The sequence below is a fragment of the Acartia tonsa genome, chromosome 7 (assembly GCF_053477335.1).
Source record: "Acartia tonsa isolate MP-2025a chromosome 7, ASM5347733v1, whole genome shotgun sequence".
NCBI classification, from domain to species: domain Eukaryota; kingdom Metazoa; phylum Arthropoda; class Copepoda; order Calanoida; family Acartiidae; genus Acartia; species Acartia tonsa.
The window spans coordinates 20369575-20390199 of record NC_137266.1 but is presented as its reverse complement, the minus strand read 5'-3'; positions in this window follow the sequence as shown (position 1 = coordinate 20390199).

Sequence of the window (20625 nt, the reverse complement as noted above, 5' to 3'; positions counted from 1 at the left end):
TTAACCAAGATGGTAAAGTCAAGGGAAGGAAGGTGAAAGAGGATGCTGATTTGTACAACCTCCAGGACGCCTTGGACGAGAATCTGACAAAGAAGATGGTCCATAGGTTCGCCGCCCAAACCTTCGACCCGATCGGGCTTTGCAGCCCTATTCTGTTGAGAATTAAACTTGTCCTGCGGAAAACCTGTTTGCTGAATTTGGGCTGGCAAGATTTCATTCCAAAAAGTCTACGGGATGAACTTGTTCAGTCGCTGGAGGACAGAGCTGAGGTCGCTAAATTGGAGTTTGACCGTTGTGTGGTCCCGGATGAACCAACTGGCCTTCCATCCTTGATGATGTTTTCGGATGGGTCATCAGAGGCTTATGCATCTAATGCATATTTGAGGTGGCCAACTAGACAAGGTTTTGAAACGTTTCTGCTAGCCACCAAGTCAAGAGTTGCGCCGGTCAAGTGTGAGTCAATTCCACGCCTTGAGTTGATGGGGTGCCAGATGTCCACAAGGTTGGCAAAGTCCGTCAGAGATGCCCTGCCCTTTGATATTATCAGAGTGATGTATTTTACTGATTCATCGTGTGTTTTATCACAAATAGTTTCCAACAGTGCTATGTTGAACACATTTAATTCTCATCGTATTGGAGAAATTCAATCTGCGACCAACAAGGATGACTGGAGGTGGGTCCCGGGGACGCAAAACGTTGCAGATTTGGGCACCAGAAGCACCTGCAAAGTATCAGATTTGGGACCAGGTTCCAGGTACAGATTGGGCCCAGAATGGTTGCGCCAGGATGAAAGTGCGTGGCCGGTGAAAACTGCCGAAGAAGTCAAGCAGGTTTTACCCCCAGAGGAGTTGAATACCAAAATGGTTAAGTTATGTTCAATGAAAGTTGCCGGAGAAGCCGCTGAAGATGTCTTTAGGTTTAAGCACAGGAGATCATTTGGACAGGCCAAACGTATTATGGCAGCTGTCCTGCAAGTTGCGAACACCTGGTTGAAGAAGCTAAAGAGCAGACAAGAAGGTAAGGCTACAGCCGCTGGTAGTCATGTAGCAGCCGCAGATTCTGTGTACAAGCCGTCTTTGTACAATTTTATGGCGGCGGCGGAACTTTTCATTGTGTCACGAAGCCAAGAGGATGAGTGGATAAATGATGCTAAAGGCAATTATGCGTCATTAAATCCATTAGTGCATGAAGTATCATTGACCTGGCCTGTCGTTGGTCCCGGTGGAAATTATGTGACCAGGGAGATGAGGATTCTTAAAATGGTTGGTCGAGGACAGCCAGTCATTGACGCCATTACTGGCAGCCGTAAAATGATATTTGAAGACATGCCAGGTTTAATAATTTTGGAGCCTGGTAATTGGTTAGCTGCTGTTTTTATGAGAGAAGCGCATGTTGAGCTTCACTCTGGTGTCCGTGGAACTTTAGCTGAGAGCCGCCGTTGGTGCTGGATTGTGAAGGCAAGGAGGTTGGCCATCATGGAAGTGAAGAAATGTTGGCCCTGCAGTGTCGAGAGGGCTAAGGAATGTCGTGCTACCATGAAGGAGGTGTTACCTGACAAGTTGGTCCCGAGCAGGCCTTTTGAAGCTGTGCAAGTCGACCTGATGGGTCCGCTGGTTACGAGGAGAGCTGCCGCCAAAACGAGGAGTCAGACAGCAACGAAGAAAGTGTGGGTGTTCGTGGTAGTCTGCAGATTCTCGGGGGCGTTGTGGTTAGATGCCTTGGAAAAGTATGATACCAGCAGTATCCTGTTGTCCCTGCGCAAGTTGGAAGCTGTTCATTGTCTGCCGAAGATCATAGTAAGCGACATGGGCACACAATTATCCGGTGCTCGCAAGGTTTTAGAGCAGAAGTTGGGCAGCCAGGTAGAGTTTTCTTGGTCTCAGATCCCGGCCCGAGCCCACCATTATATTGGGCAGGCTGAGAAAATGGTGGGATTAACCAAGAGATTGCTGTCCAAGAAGTTGGTGAATAGTTCTGTTAATTTCAACGAGCTCCTGGTGCTGTTGGCGGAGGTCAGCAAAATTATGAATAGCAGACCACTGACGATTGAAGCTGCGAACGACGTGGAGAATTGGCGGCTGATTACCCCTGGCCAGCTGCTGGGAAATGTTGACCGCCAGCCGTTGTGCAATGTGGCGATGAAACCGGAGGACCAAATTTCCTCCAGGTTGAAGTTGTTGGAAGATTTATCTGCCCAGTTTTGGACTGCCTACCGCCAGGAGATCCTACCGAAGATATTACGGATGTCCAAGTGGAAGGATGAGATGGCGGAGCCACTAACTGATGGAGATATAGTTCTGGTTACGAGTACCAATCCGCTGATGAGATGTTTGAGGATGGGCCGAGTGACGAGAATTGAGGATGGAAGAAAGACGGCAAGAGTCTTGTTCAGACTGACAGATAAATCTCCCCTAGAAGAACATGCTGTATCAGTCAGGCAGTTGTTAAAAATTATGATTAATAATTGATTCTTATTTTATGGAAATTGAGATTTTTTTTAGTAAAAAGCCACATTTTTCATATGCCTATTTTTATGCCTAAAATAAGAATCAAATGAAATGCGATTAAATATTCTTCTATTTCATATGCTCAAATTTAATTTTATTGAGTTTAATTTCTTTTCAAAAGTACAATTCATTTTAAAACTTACCTGAAAAGTTTAACAAAAAGGAATAAATGTGTCGAGGTTGCGTGATTCGATATTTATTCTAAGAAAAAAAATCAAGTATTTTTTTAGCAGATTTTTTTAAAAATATATATGAATTTCAATCAAGTAAAACATTTTTATTTAGATCAAGGAATGATTGAAAATTCATATTTAAAGTCTCATATTTTTTTTTACAAAGAAAAATTGGTATTTTTCATAATTTCAATGAAAAGTCTAACGAAGATATTATTTTGCTATTCTTTAAGTATTAAAAAGTTTTATTGTTGATTAAGATATTACAGTTCTTATTCATTAGGTTTGAAAAACTTTCTGCCCAAGGATTTTGAAAAATTTTTTCTTACTACTCTTTTTGATGCTTAACAAATTTAGTTTTAAGTACCTATAAATCTTAATTTTCTTGTCTAAGATTTATTTCGTTTTATTTTTACATTATTGTTTACATTTACATTTCAACCTGATTTCGTAGGTACTTATTGATTTATTAATAATGATTTATTGCCTATTGATTATGAAATGATTATTATTTAGTATAGTTGTTATATTTACAACATCATGATTAATAGGATTATCTATTTTAGGATTGTGTATGTGATCTTGTGATTGTCATGTGCATGGAATGTTGTATGGTACAAACCAATCCCCATCCTTCCATCCTAAAATGTGAGGTATTATGAGTCCTAGTGAGGAGTATAATATTGTGTATGCATTTCACGGGGTTTCATTTAGTTAGGAGCAAAATTGTCACGTTTTCGGGATGTGGCCATTCTCATGTGATTATGGTAAGTTGAGTTTAGTGAGAAATGTTGCTAGTGCTCAGCGCGAAAAAAACCTTGAATCTCGTTAAGGAAGTTAATTTGACTTTCAAACGGGGGGTGTGTCTTAACCTCTTTTCGAGGAAGCTTTGTGTTTATCAAGTTCGAAATTAAATTCCTTATCATTAAACCAAAAACAAAGCGCAAATGTCGTCTTTTAGGGCTTTCCTTTCATAATGTGGCGCGGCATAGAGTGTTTGTTTATTTTGAAGCGCACGTTCCTTACTTTTGAATGAGATATGAGAGTGTGAAGATTGCGGAGAACAAAATTGGGCCTATCATTGGTCTCATTGTGTGCGAACGACCCTAGTATATCAGGGATTTGAAACCATAAGAGCTTCAGGTCTTTTGAAACAATTTCATCAATAAATCTATATTCAAACCTGCTGTTGAAACTTGATGGTTCCTGGTATTGGGGGTTTGTATGTTCGCCAACTGATCTCGTGAACTTCCCGCTAATTCGGAAGTCCAAGCTCAACCAAAGTGTCATGGTTGAGACAAAACTAAAAGAATAGATGGGTCATGATATTTGTAACTCTCCCTCTTCAGGACATGGACCCTGTCCCGATTTTGTGCTGGATCTTTAAAATCAGCTAATAGCCTGTGGAAGGTGGTTTTCTGGATTATATATCTATTTATCATAGTAATTTTAGGTTTTATATTATTTTTTATCAAAATTACATCGGAGTTACAGTAAAATTGTTTTATAAATTTAATCTAAAGCCATCACTAGTCAGAAAAGTTTTGTTTAATAAGACTATAATGGGAATTTTTATAAAAATTAGCAGACTTTTCGAAAAATCTCCAAAAAATAATAAGTGAATTACAACGCAACCTCTAATTATGTGAGTATACAAGGGATTATCTTAATGACCAAGCAAGGATTAACAATTTGCCATTTACCAAATGTATTACATTTCTAGCCACCGGGATTCGGAAGTACATAGAACAATTTTATAATAGATTTATGTCATGGTGTACTATAAAATTATTAACATTGAAAAAAGAGTTTTATCCAGGTACATATTAATTTTTAATAGCAATGCTAATAGAATTACCAATAAACACAGATAACTCTATCTTTGATATTATTGTATGTTCTAAACTTGCATAATATCTCCTGTATTATAATAGTCTATGTAAATTCTACTAATATTATTCTATGTTTTAAATTAATATAACACCATCTTCTGTACATTCTACAAATATGTTTCTATGGTACTGACTCATTTACCATCATATATTGAACATTATTTACTAAGTATATTTGCGATTACTTTTATTTAATGAAATCTTCCAATTTTTAACATGTACAAAACGGCCTGCTTAATTGCTTCAAGATCCATGTCAGATCTATATAGGAAATAAATGTCTATAAACGAGCTCAAGTTTTCCAAGGAATATATGATTAAAACTCATAGTGCTCCAATAATCCATAATAAACTCTCATTGCCCAGAACGATAAGACCCATTATTTTACTTTATTAAAAATAAATTCATTTTTTTCATTTCATGTTGCTATTTACCTTATATTGATGTATTTAATTTCTAATCATAAAAAAGAAAATTTAAATTTATAATATGATAAATTTAAGAAAACTATGTTTTAAAAGAATTCGATTGTGGCGACATTTTGTGTGTTCAAATATTAAACTAAAATTGTAATCATCATCATTAACCCTTTGGTGATGGGAATGTAAAGAAAAAAATATAATTTTAAAAAAATCTTTTAAAAATCATTTAAATTATTAAATATTTACTTTCTTTTAGATAGTAATGCCGGGTGAGGAAAATAGATTTATTGAGAAATAGATATGCATATAGAAAACTAGCCAATGGGGAGATAATTATATCGAGCCAACTCTAGTTTCATATATCATCAACAACTGAACAACATTCTACTGATAACACATGTTGTACAATCTATCAATATTATTCTATGTTATAAACTCATATATCACCACCTGTAGCGGTTTAACCTGATTACTTTCAGCTACAAAACAAATTTATTGCAAATATATCTTCTTTTCTTATACTGCATGTACTTGGTACCTAATGGGATAAGAAAGTGGACGATGAATTGATGTAAAGGCCCATATTATGACAACAAAATTAAACCTTTCTGTAGATTAAAACTATTGTTGGAAAAGTTTGAACACTGCTAGTTTGTAAACAGATTTAATAAAAATACCCAAAGGTGCTAAATCCAACGGAAAATTAAACATTTGATAAAACTTGGGTTACCAGTATACTTTACTACAGTCCAAAGGTCGTAAACTTCAATGGTTGGTTGTCTGTTAAGAGTCATTTGACCTGAATGAATAATAAAGAAACTATTGTTCTCTTAATATAAACATTGGTTGTTGGACCTGAGGTTAAAGTGTCATAGAGATTGGCTTCGCACCTAGAGGTAATTTGCAAGGTACCATGAACTCATCTTATATCAACAGTGAAATTAATTCGGGAAAAAATCACGATACCTATATGTGTTTTTCAGCTGTCGATGGGGGGCAACACATCGTAAAATTGACGACCTCGCCATTTGCCCCCCATATATCATTTTATATTTATTTCGCTTGTTGGTTATACCTTAAACCTGCCTTGAACTTATTGCCATACACATAGAGACCTTGCAGGTAAAGGTTTGCAAGGTTTATGCTGCCAAAAAAAATAATAAGCACCTGAAATTTATTTATATTTTTTAAAACCATCGTTTGTTTTAAACGCAGTCATTTTGTTTTGATAAAATCTTAACAAAGAAAAAAAATGTTTTCCTAAATAATTTATTTTATTACAAATTTATCTCTTTGTCCTGTTTAGAGAGTGTGTTCCAAAAATTACTTTGAAACGAGTAAATAAATATTATCTATGCAATAAGAAAAGGTTTATTATGTTTGAAAAATGCTTATAATTTTCAAATGATAAGCTTAAAAAAGACATTTATGCAATATCTACACGTTATATATTTCTAATAGCCAAGGATATTATTGAAAAAAAACGTTTCGATATCATGTCAATTACTACCACTTTTCATTAATACCATATAGTTGACACAAAACATTAAAAGTGTGTATATACTAGTTTTGATTGGGGCTAGTTGACTTAATATTTACTGTATTGCAATTAATTGTTTTGTTTTTCTTAAAGTTTTTCTATGGATAAAATCAACCCAGTAATTTTAAAACTTTCAATTCGTTGGACAGCATGGCATACTGTTTTGTAGCCATTGGGTGTTAAGTTGATAAGATTAACTTTATGAATCAAATTGAAAGTAAACAACACTAATATTAAACCATAAACAGGGGAATGTTAGTCGAAAATAGCTATTTATCGCATAATATTATAGACAGCTTTCTAATCTGTGGATAGTAAAATGAAAAAATTATAAGTTTAATTCCGGTCATGATTGCCCGTATTCTATTATTTTTTAAAAATTGTCTGCAATACGATCCATGATTTTTCAGTATCACTCAGAACCGGTTTTAATACAGCTGATATTATTATTTTCGTAGGCATAAAAAGTTCTATATTTTATCTCATGGCTTGTGAAGAATATTTTTTTTTAATTATAGAAAGTTTAGATTGAATTTTTGAAATTAGACCAATAGTAACACAGAGTTAGAAGAATTGGTACAAAAGAGAAGGTATTTCTCGTATTTATTCGAATCCGGTGGATAGGAACCGGTTCTCATTAATACGAAAAAACTATGTCTAGCATCGTATTATATCTAGCTTTCTACGAATATAAAAATGTTCAATCATAAGATTAAAACCAGTTTTTTAGCCGGTGCCTTCGGCACCTCGGGGCTAAAAAAACTAGTTTTAATCTCATTATTGTACATTCTATATCCGCGGAAAGCCGTTTATAATACGATCAGGAAATAACTATTTTTCATTTAGTTCATTTAGCTGTAAACAGTTAAAGATCTTGGGCTAGTTAAAACAGATCAATCAAGAATATATAAAAGTACCAATTGTATTAGGCTAGCATTTTAAAACTTTGTTTGCTCTAGAAAGTTCCAGTGCAATGTCCCCTCCCCCCAAATAATAACTGACCATATATGTAAGTAACTCAAGTGTTGTTCTAACTTCTTACAAATTTATAAACTTTCACAGATTTTTATGATTTAATATATTTAATAATATACACATTTTTACTAAGGATTACAAGCGTAACAACTCTGTAATTATGTAAAACACTGTGTTCTGGCTGCATGCACAATTAATAGATATATATTATTGGGTTTTTTACCTTTTTCAAATATTTAGTTCAAGCCCCTGCAGTTGGGATCGTTAAACTTGCCGATCACTGGGTTTATGTTTTAAATTTTGTCTTAAGAGTTTTAGTGTAATGTAAACTGATGTCTATAATCTAGATTTAAAATTTATAAGTAAATGCTTTGCTTATAATGGTCTGCATTTCTACTCTACACTGTTAAATGTTTTTTTTATCAAGAAAGTTATAAAAGAAAAGGTAAATAAATTAAATAGAATAAACTTAAACTTTTTTTAAAGCAGATTTTTAATAATGTCTAGAGTAAAGGCCCAAGCCCAAACTTTTGTTAAGAAAAAAACCATTAAATTATTGTTATAACAAGGATGACAACATTCATAAAAGCGAAGCTCTGAAACGGTATGACAAACGGACATTAACACTTGTATGATGTCAGAACTGAATAATCAGAATGCGAATGTATAAGAGTCAAAGCAAAATTGTAAGTAAATTTGTTGAAAAACTGCTTGATACAGGGTAATGATTATGGACATACTTACATTTTTAGGACTTAATTATAGAGTTGCTTCGCTTATAATATTGTACTTTGTTGTCCCAGGAATCAGTATACCAAAAATCAGACCAATCGGATAATTAGTTCACATACAAATTTGTTGTTAAAAATGTAAAAAAAATCAACATGTTTAAAATGGACGTACGGACATTCTGGTAATGATTATAGAGTTGCTACGCTTTCTAACTCGTACCTAACTATTACAGGAATCACCATGCAAAATTTGAAATCGATAGGACAATTCTAACATGCCTAAATTAACGAAAAAAGCTATTTAAAAAAGTAAAAAAATCAACATGTTTAAAATGGACGTACGGACATTTTGGTAATGATTATAGAGTTGCTACGTTTTCTAAATCGTACCTAACTACTAAAGGAATCACCATGCAAAATTTGAAATCGATAGGAAAATTCTAACATGTCTAAATTAACGAAAAAAGCTATCCGTGACGGACGGACGGACGGACGGACGGACGTACGGACGGACCGACCCTAATTATAGAAAAGCTTCGCTTTTAAAAATAATATTTTTTTACAGTGTAAATATTCAATATATACTTAAGTAAATAAGTTTGTACTAAGTTCTCACCCTTCTCCCTTAATCTATGCATAAACTCACAAACTTGGAGTAATATCACTTCTGCATATTCTCATATCCATCAACGTGTTTCATTTTCTCAAAAAAAAACATACTAAAAAAGATATTAGAGAGGGGGTGTAATGCCTAATGAAAATAGAATATAAGGTACAGTTTGTGCATGCAGGACATGAGAGGGGCATTGGACTAATACCCAGAGTTTTATTAATATTTTATCACATATCTTTTAAAACGTTAGGGATATTTAGGTTGTACAAATCTTCAGTGTCCAAGCTTTTTCGCCAGTAGGGTAATTTTGTTTTTTATGATTGCGGGTGTCTATCAATGTATATGTTTATATCACTTAAGATACCTGAGTTGAAGGATTAAGTGGTTTTAACTATTTGAAAATTGGATACACTTTGTGCAAGTGATATCTCAACCTGAAACTTGGAGCTAACTTAAAGACGTCTATTTTACTCTGAATAATAATATCTTATAGATAAACATTAAAAATAATATTATTTTTTTTAATTTGTTAACTTGATCATTAATGTGCAATTATTGGACTGTTAAAACCTTTGAAATGCGAAATACTCGAAGATATTTTATATGTATGGTCGCAAAATGGATAAATTTTTACCTGGATCTTACACCATATTTTTTATGTTCTCTTATAAAGTAAAACTTTAGCGGGCTAAAATGACGATAACCCGCATCCACCCATTTAGCTCATCCCCTCCTCTCTTACTGGTTGAACGAACTGACTAATAGATTATGTTCATGTTGGCAGGCTATATTAACGCCAATTTTTTCCCTGTCATAATATCCACTTATTTTCTACATCCATTGGTCGCAAGAAGATAAAATACACAGTTGAAGATTTTTTTTAACCATAAAAGTTAGACCCCCCCCCCCTCCTTGAGGCTAGGGTTGTGAAGCAACTATTTAGTTACAAATAATGGAAAACTTATAGCATAGCAATATCAGATAACCCTTTTATAAATGTTTGACCAGAATATAGTTATTATGTATTATATGTGTATGTCATGGTGCATTAGCTATGAAATTTTTGCACGAATATAGGGATAGGAATTTTAATCAATAAGTCAGGAGGTAAAGCTATTCTAATAAAGAAATTCTGTCTTTCTTTCGTAGGAGGAAAAAGCTGGCTTTGTTAATAAGATTTTTGCTAGCAAATTGCTTTCTGTTGTTTAGACACTATTGAAAGTCAGCACAGGGTTCCCAACCAATTGGATGGAGTTACAAAAACATATAGCTCGTACCCCCCTATTCTTTTACTTTAATAAAAATCCAATTGTGCGTTGGTGGTGGTTGATATAATGACAGCATCAAATTTTTACAGGAAATGATCCCTTTATTCCTGTGAATTTGATTGTGAGAGGATTGTGTATGTCCCCTTCTTATTAACTAATGATAGATTAAGACATATACTCATCTTATGCCAAGTAGACATTCTTCTAGAGATAATACAATGGCCAATAAATTGATGTTCATCCGCAATGATGATACACAAAAATAACCCTTCTGAAGATTACAATTAGTGAATGAAATGTTTGAATACACAACTTGTTGAACCAACTAACCAAAAATTCAATGAAAATCCCCAAAGTTGTTAATCCAAGAAAAACGAAAACGTTATGGTAAAACTTTGGGGACTAGTGTAATAAACAGCCCAATATCCCCCCTTTCTATGAATGCATCCTTAGGGTGTTAAACAAAATGTTATCACTTATAAATATTTTTGTTCTTGTATGTAATACTTCTTTTATAAAAGAATCCTTATACTACTCTTACTCTTTCTTTTTAACCTCTACATTCAGACATGAGCATGAAACAACATAATATTCGAGGCAAATAAAAAGATCTTTTAGAATAATACTTATAAACTATATTTTGAAAGCAAAGATTTTCTACAGCATTGTTGTCAGGTTAGGATGTCATGATTGATATCCCCAAATGACTATGTTAACCGCTGAACAGATATGGTTCTCCCTTACAATATAGTTTCTGGGAAGGTTTATAACTAATTTAGGGTAGAAAACCAACGCCCCCAAATGAAATCACTCATAGAAAAATATCACCCCCCTCCCTTCAAAAAAAAATAAAATAAAATAAAGATCTAGAATAGTGTCGGGTTGCCAGAACTTTTTAGAAAAGCCCTGCATTTAAAAAATCCTCAAATTCAACGACTACCCTAACTCGGAACCACGCCTTCCTAAAAAATTCCAATATTTAAAAGTTGTGAAACGGAAGCACTTTTATAGTTGCAACTTACAAACTCTATTTCCGGAAAGTAATAGAGTTGTGTTATAGACTGATACAATTTGAATTGTGCTATGAATGTCGCATATGGTCGTATTATAAACAGTTTTCCGCGGATAGTAGAATAGAAAATTATAGGAAAATTGTTATCAATATCATCATTTTTTATTTTCGTAGAAAACTGTCTATCACAAGAAACGATGCATGATCTTTGAAGATGATTAAAGTCTCTCCATAGATTAAGACGTCATACGATAGAATAACCAATGAAAGGCCAGCATAAATTTTATTATTGGTCAATTACAGTGTGTACTAGCCTCTCATTGGCTATTCTATCGTATGACGTCATAATTTGTGGAGGGACTTTAATCATCTTCATGATTTTTCAGTGCAATTTAGTCCCAACTGCTTTAATTGATCCATTTTAAGATCCTCTTTTAATTAGGATTAGTACAGCGACCAGTCTGTACTTCTTGGGTGCGAACTAGGGGCGAAGCCTATAGTATCATTTTACATTTTAGACAATTAAGTTACAATTAAATATTTAATAATATAATTTAACATTTAATTTTTATAAATTATTTTTCCACAAAATGATAATGATATACTACTAAATCTTAGCCTTATGCCATAGTTTTTCTTTATTTCTTATCATATGTTTCTTTTTTTATAATGTTATTCCAATTTCGAAATGATTTTAAATGGTAAGCTAAATTTATATTAAAAAGTTTAAAATTTGTATTTTTATTTTAAAAGAATTGTTGGTTTACGTCCCTCGCGACTACAGGAAATATCATCAACTTTTGACATCTTGGAGTCCCCATGAATTGGCCGTTTAAAAAAAAGGCAAAAAGAAGATTTTGTATGAATTAAATGTACATGGAGAAAGTCACTAAAAAATTTATGTGACTTCATAAAAATGAGGGAGATGAGAGGAGAAGTGAGAAAGAAAACCCTTAAAAAAGAGATGGAAAATCACTCATTTTTATGACGTCACGTGTTTGATTTTTGAGTGTCTTTCTCCATTTAAGAATTTAATATATTTTTCTTTATGTCTTTTCTTTAAAGCTATAATTTCCAAAATATCTCTCCTAAAATACAGTGGAACGAATAATTGGCCCGTTAAGATCTCGCTAATCACTGTACCAATTTAGTTTTAGTTTAGGAAAACTTCGCAGCTTCTTGGGATGGTTATAGGATATCCTACTGGTCCATCCTTTCCTAGATAAAGGATGAAGCCGCTAGTATAATATAAAGAAGCACGGGTTATATCAGGATAGGTATTTACAAAGCTTGGAAGCCAGGGACGAAGCTTTTTTATTTCAACTAATGCTTTTTATAGATAGACTTCTTTGTAAGTCGGTGCAAATAATCATTTAATATTTATAAAAAAGAGTTGGATTGGGCCTAAATAAGAAAATAAGTTTAAGAAAATAAAATCAACTTAATCTTGATACAAACAAATGGACACACATAATTAGTTTGTTATAGAGAAGGTGCGCTTTAAAAAAATAATAAAGTCTGCAAAAAAAATAATTATTGACTTTTTGATTGCCACACCAAAGTTCAACATCTGCCTCTGAAAGTTTTAAAATTTCATGTCGGTTTACATTTATTTAAAGTATATACTTTTAATATTACAATAGAGCCATAATCTACTTAGATTGGTGATAAAGGGATATCAGAATGTCTATTTGTGTGAAAATATTTCACTAATTTTTACAGGTTCAAATAATCTGGAATAGCCATTTATGTACAGTTATCCGCAGTGCATATATATATGCTGCAAAGGACATTTTTGCGCATGTTCTTATGCCGGTTATTCGTTTGACCGTTTATTTTTAAGGCTTATGGACAGTTTGTTTCTGGGGGTTCCTTGTCTTAATTGTAACTCTACTTTTCTAATATTTTATTTTGATATAAAAACTTAACCAGCATTTTTAATATTAATAGCATTTTTATTGATTTTTAATATATCCTGATTTCTAGTTCATATAAAGAGCTATAGTTATTTTTTTAAGGTTGTGAAATAAAATACGTTCATTAATTTTAATCGTTTAGAAAAAACGATATTCAAATAATGTTCTATTGATAATATGTTTGCCGTGATCATTTTATTTATTACCATAATACTCACTAACGGCTTCGAAATAGTTATCCTTCCCTGGACCTCAGTCGGTTGAGCGGTTAGCGAGATCCTTCGGTACAAAAGACAGACACAGGGGCGTTTTTATTTTGGGTGGGTAAAATTTTTTTATCCCCCCAAAAATTTTTACCCCGGCGGTAAAATTTGCTTGGGGGGGGGGGGGGTAATTACCCCCCCTGAAATCTGTTGGCAGGGGTAAATTTTTCTTTACCACCCCCCCCCCAAAAAAAAAAAAAAAATTTACCCCCGGGGTAAAATTTTTTGGGGGGTAATTTAATGATGTAATAAGGTACCTACCTAATAATAAAAAAAAAATTTGTTAGGGATTTTTTATTTTTTTTTGGGGGGGGGGTATTTTACGGAAAGCAAATACCCCTCCTAAATGGTTGGGGTAGATTTTGAATGAGAGGGGTCCTGATACAAAAGTTCGTCTATTGTGATGCTAAAACGTCGAGAAAACCAAAAAAAAGTCGAAAAAGGTCTGTAGGGTTCGACAGAGGACCTTATAATGCAGTCAGGATGAAATAATACAACTAATTTTTAAACCTTTTTGTATATTTTACAACTTGAAACAGACAATCCATGTTAAAAAGGGTTTAGTTATATTGTTACATTGTAAATTTATTCCACAATATTTAAAACTATATTTGGTTGTAAAATTTATATGTAATACTTTGATATACGTTTTATAGCGGTTTAGTGAATGAAGCCAAGAGAAAATATTTTCAGGGTTCTTCAGTGATAAGACAATGGATTATAAATTGAAACCCCCAATTTTGATAAACAAAATTATCCTTTCTTAAGATCAAAATTATCAAGGGAAAAGTAAGGACGCTGTTAGTTATTACCAACGTAAATGATTTAATAAAAAATTCCCAGATTGTTTAAGCCAATGTTTGAGATAGTGCTTGTATCTTAGGGTGACAATATAATGGAAATTTTTTTAAAAATCTTTTGACTGAATGACGACAAAGTTCTTTTTTCACTTTTTTCAACTAGTGGTTTCATCCCTAGGACTGGAGAGAGGGAGCAATAAAAACCATCCCAATACCTTAATTTGTAAATAAAATAGCATTAAACGTTTTCTCTCTACATTAACACTATTGGTTCCATAGGCTAAACTGTATAAGGTTCTAATCTAACGCAAAAAGGGGGGTAATAGATCTAGGAACTGAATGTCATATATTTTGTTCCTCATTGCCAGACAGGATAGAAAAGGATAATTTTACATTTAGTTGCACATGTAGAAAAGGTATAAAGACATCATATTTATGTGTAACCTTATATAAAAGTAACAGGATCTCTGTCTGTTTGTATTTCGCTAACCGATGAACCGATGTGGTTCTCATTTATGATGTGCCTTTTCATAGGTCTTGTTAAGGTTTATACCTATTTTGTGGGAGGATATTTTTTTTATTTTTAAAACTAAAATAAAACCACAATTCAAGTTACAATATAAGGTACATTTCAAGTATCCCTAGAGGCCTCTTGGGGTGAAGCCGATAGAATAGCATATTTGAATGGCGAGACTGCTCTAAAAGTTTAATTTCTTGATCTATCAATCAATCTGTTTTTATGTGAAAATTTTAAGGAACAAAATATTTACCTTTTATATTTCAAAAGTTACTTTACTTTACTATTATTGGTTTTGAGTCAAAAACGTTTATATTTGACAAATTAGATCACTTTGTCTTTTAAAAGATTCTGAGCTTCGCTTTCATTGTTTAAAATAAATCTTTTTTTAAAATCAGATAGGATGGGTAAAGTGAAACGGATTAGATATTTGGACAACATCCATACAACTGAATGTGGAAAACCCAATCCCTATCACTCAACTTCCTAACTTTTGTTTTCAAAGCTTACTTTTTCTTTTCTTTTAAGTTTCGGAAAATGCTAAAGGATTAGAACTTTTGGGTATAGTCCCTTTCCTGACAACGACTCTTAAGGGACGTTTCGTCGTATTTTCACAGTAGCTTTTGATTAGTTAGGTGATTGCCCCTCAGGGTTAGCCAATTGGACCCGCACGGTTAAAGACCCCTGCAGGAGCTAGAAATAAAAAAAAAATAGAAATAGGTAAAAGCTACTGTGAAAATACAATGAAACGCCCCTTCAGAGGTGTTGCCACAAAAGGAACTATACCCGAACTTTTCTCGGAAGGTTTAAAACAAGTTGGAAATAATGAATAAAAGTGTCTTGGGAGGGGGGGGGGTCAATATGATATAAAGAGGGAAATATTTAATATTTGTTAGTTTACATTCCGCTTTTCAACTGTATCAATTTACTTTTCATAGGGATTAAAAACGTCGCCTTTTTAGTAGCGGAGCTACTCTTACAGTCCTCCATGTGGGTGCTGTCAGTCAGACTTAATATCTCAGAAAATCACTGTTTTACTCTCTAAGCTTTATTGAATATAATTATTTTCTACGGATAAAGAAATAAAAATCATAATAATAAAGAAAAAATATTATCATAGATATTATTTTACTATCCGTAGAAAGTTGTCTATAAAACGATGTGATACATAACTATTATGAAATTCATAAAGACTATGATACAAGAATGGTTTTGAATGAATTTGGTGTAAAAGAATGTGTTTTCAAACCAAAATACAATGTCCCCATTATATAAAAAAAATACTTCTTTTTCAATACATTTTTTCTTTTCGTGATTTTAATGAAAGTATTTAAGCTCTGGAAAAATGTTAAATATTTTAGTGTATAACAAGAACAATCATATTATAAAATTAAATAGCTCGGCAACAATATGCAATATTTTCATAATAAAGAAAGAGCAATAAAGTGTAAAGTGTACCAGAGCCCTTGTAAAATAAATACATTTAATTATGAATATGTTTGTAATCTTTGTAATACATATTGAGTAAATGTAAATTCTTTATTGTTTGGATTAATGTCTTTAGGTTCAAACAGGACTTTTCGGAAGTCTGTGTAAACTAACTTTTATTCCTTGAAAACGTACATACAAATTATGATAGAGTTGCTTCGCTACTAAAAAGAAACTAAATATTCCACAATGAACCATTAAACCATTGTAAATACATTTGTATTAAAACCATAAAATACAATAATCTATTGATTATATACCAACGACAGGGGGGTTAGGTAAAAAGTATGAAATGGTTAAATTATGGTCGATTGAGATTAGGCGTCGATTGAGATTAGGCTAAGGCCCTAACTACATACTAATGTATGTTATTAGAGTAACTTTGAATAAAACTTTTTACCATTTTATAAATTTATCTAATATATTAAAAAAATAAATTTAAAAAGATTTGGAAAGTCTGTTTAGAATATCTTATCCCTGAAATATAACCATTTCTCTGTCAGTCGAATCTAAAAATCATATAGACAATAAATTAATAAAACACATATGTATATAAATGAAATTTATTGGTGGAAAAGTGTGGACAACCGCATCAAGATTTAAAACAAAAGTCTTAAAACTGTTGAAGCCATCGAAGTAAAGCAACTGTTTAGAAATTTTTTAAACAGTATTTAAATGTAATCACGTGAATACAGAGAACAGGAATAGGGCAAAGAAAGAAAATCTAATATATATACAAATGAGAAACTATGTACATCGATTTGTTATCTTCCCCCCAATCCCCCCCCCCCAAAAAAAAAGTCTAAATGCCTATAAGATAACTAGTTAAAAACAAAGAAATGTTGGATGGAAGAATGTTCAATCAACAAATCCTTGTTTGTATAGGAAGATGAATTAATCTTACATTAACCCATCCCCCCATAATAACCCTATACCTATGCGTCAGTGTGTGTGTTTATATTGTATTCAATCTAATTCAAGATAAAAGGATAATCCCATGATTTTGATCCCTGGAGCCGAGAAAAAAATTGGATTAAAGACTAGCTTGCTCTGGGGTTCCTTCAGTTCCGCTTAAATCGTTTTCATGGGCATGTTAAAATTGCCCCATCAATTTAAAACTTGACATATATGTTTCCTGATACAGCGATAGGTACGATTTAGAATGCGTAGCAATACGCTTGATTTTTGGTTATGGATTTCTAGGAAAATAGGGCATAATGATGTGAGTGAAGCATATAAATCATTAAATCTTAAAAGGTAAGTAAGTACATATTCAGCATCCAGTATTTGTAATATATTGATACGAAATTTTTGTTTTGTTTTTTTAAATAATATATTTTAATACTCTATATTGTTTATCGTTTTTCTGACCTATAAATATAGTAAGCTTCGAATTTATGGATGTTTTTTTTTTCTTGTTAAGAATATAAAACAATTTTTAGATCTGTCAATATGTGGCATTGATAGCATACTAGTAGCTTCATGTGTATTTGTAGAGTAGAGTTGCTTAGAAAGTGTATCTACCACTTTTTAAAATATCCAATACCAAAATAAATCAAATATACACTTACTTAATTGAAACAATAAGATGAAATGTTTGAATATTATGACTTTGAAACCAACCATTCAAAATTCAATAAAAGGACCCAAAATTTTTGAGCCATTGAATAAGATAACGTGCTTAATCTTATAAAGCTCTGGGTACTGGTGTAAGTAATGCCCCTTAACTTGCAGTAGTGGGTCTATATCTCTGAAAGCAGTCATCTAAATCAAAGAAAACCACATTACGAAACACATAGACAATTCAACCTCTCTATAGAATTATCAGCTTTCTATATATTTTGTAATGGAATGGAAGGGGTGAGGGAGACACAAGAAAATGTGATTCTTATCATCCCTTAGACGGTCTACAAAATATATATAAAAAAATATCGTTCAAACAAACTAAATTTAGTAAATAATCAATGCATTAAGGTTTAAAAGCACAGCAATCCACCCAACAATCAGTCTACAGAGTCTCTACACAGTCTATGAATTTAGTGCAGTTTCTATTATGTAACTAATTCCAAAGATACTCACACACATACACTCACAAATACTCTTGCTTGCGAATGGATACTTTTGTTCAATCTTCATTGGGTGTTCAAATGAACAGTGTCTAAACTTTAACACTAATAATTTTAATCTACAGAAAGGGGGTGATATTGTTTATGGTAATTGTTTTATCCATGGCTATTTATGGACGATTTTCTCTTGAAATTTTGAAGCACCCCTGCTTTTTTTTGTGTGATGTATTCTTGTTGTGAAAATAACTGTCAACACTAACTTTTTAAATATGTGGTTGCATTTTAATAGATTTGGTTTTTATTTAGAATATTAAAATAAAAACAGCTGCGCCACTATTCAATTTTAAGATCCTAACATAAGAGAAAATGCTCGACTTAAAATTGGCTCTACCCTTAGATAACGCCAACAAATGGGTCTGATTTTCAAGAAAGCTTTTTATTGGTCTAAAGCAATACTCTTAGGTAAAATAGTAATAAAAACTTTTTTAAAATTTAGCTGCATCCCCAGTAACAGTTATTTATCGCATCGTATTATAGACAGCCTTCTGCGGATACTAATAATTATATGATTTTTTAATAGTTCTAATCCAGCAGATGTTAATCGGTTTCCTTCTCTTCCAGTATGGCTCCAAATTCAATTAATTTCTGCTGGATTTGAACTGGTTTTGAGCTATACAGAAAAATCTTGTATTTCATAGTATTATAGATAATTTTCCACGAAAAATTAAAATGAAAGTCATTGAATAAATCTATGTTTAATCAGGACAGAAATTTGGCCCCTTGGGTCCAATAAAACAGAAATTGTTGCTATAATTTTCAATTTTTCTTTCTGCGAAAAACTGTCTATAATACGACGGATCACTGTTACAATCCCATATCAATATTATATAATATCAAAAGTCATATCACAGGCATTCACCCGTTTTATATTTCCCTCAATTTTAGAAAACAAGATTTTACACGTCCATAACTAACGGAGTAAAAATCAATAGGATCAATAAAAATTCAGTATTAATATAACTGTTATACCTTATTTACATCTTTTTTATCTCTTTTATTCGTTTCTACGTTCATTTTCTTTCTTTGTCGTTCTCTCACACCTTGTCTCAATCTCTCTCTTTCTCTTTCTCTTTCTCTCTCTCTCTCTCTCTCTCTCTCTCTCTCTCTCTCTCTCTCTCTCTCTCTCTCTCTCTCTCTCTCTCTCTCTCTCTCTCTCTCTCTCTCTCTCTCTCTCTCTCTCTCTCTCTCTCTATCTCTCTCTCTCTCTATCTCTCTCTCTCTCATACTCTCTCTCCCTCTCCCTCTCTCTCTCGCTCTCTATCTCTATTTTTTAGTTTGTCCTTGTTTTGTTAACAATAAATCTTTCTTTTTGTTTTTTGTCTGTGTTTCTTTCTTTGAGAAAAAGAGAGGGAATCAATGTTCTATAAAACTCACAGTGCGCGTAAAAAAAATAAATCATACGAAGGGCACCATTTGCTTTTGACAATTCATTTTATCCAGAAATTTTCTATTGCAGCAAATTTGTCGTATTTCAATTTGTTTTTGGCATATAGAAATATATTGTTGGGTATTAGATAATTTTTATTTCAGCGATTGTACTTTTTGTAGCGTTTCTACTCTACACAAAATGTATATTGTTCGGTATCCTGCTATTATTCCTTCGGTGGTTTCCCTCAAGGTTCCTTGTCGATTAAAAAAAACCTTCCCCCTTTATTTTGAAAAAAAAATAAGTTTGTTTGTTTTTGCTGTTGATCAGGTCAGGTTAGGTAATATTTGGTAGCCCCGCGTGGTCAGGGCACCCCACAGGTACTAAGCATAGCAAAAAAAAACTACACATCTATTATTTTCAATTTAGTAAAAAAAGAAGGGAGGGGGTTGCACGACGGGAAAGCACTAAAACTTTAAACGTTATAGTAACATTTTGTTAATTTTGAAAAGAAAATGGTTAATTAATAAATAATTCCAATAAAATTTTACCTTTCATCCTGCGTTCTTATTTAAGTAATATCCATTAAATTTTTATAAAAATAACACGAATCAAATAATATCGACACAAATCTCAATATTTTACAACATTGACTTTTCATCCACTTCTTGGAAGCTGAACTAGGTGATTTATTTGAATATCTATTTAATATTGGAGCTAGATTAGGCATAGAGACATTGTGTTGACACCTAATCGACTTGTATATGTCGACTTCATGTCATTTAGTAAAACAGTTTTATTGGCATTTTATCAAAATGCTGTTTAATAAAAGAAACCTAATTGAACAGTTACCACTATTCTTACAATAATATATTGATTAAAGCATACAAGTTTTACTGGGCAGCTATACTTTTACTTTATAGGGAAAAGGGAAACTAAAAGAATTTATGTTAAAAGAACAATAATGACAACATCCATTAGTAAAGAAGCACAAAAAGTCATGAATCTGATTAAAC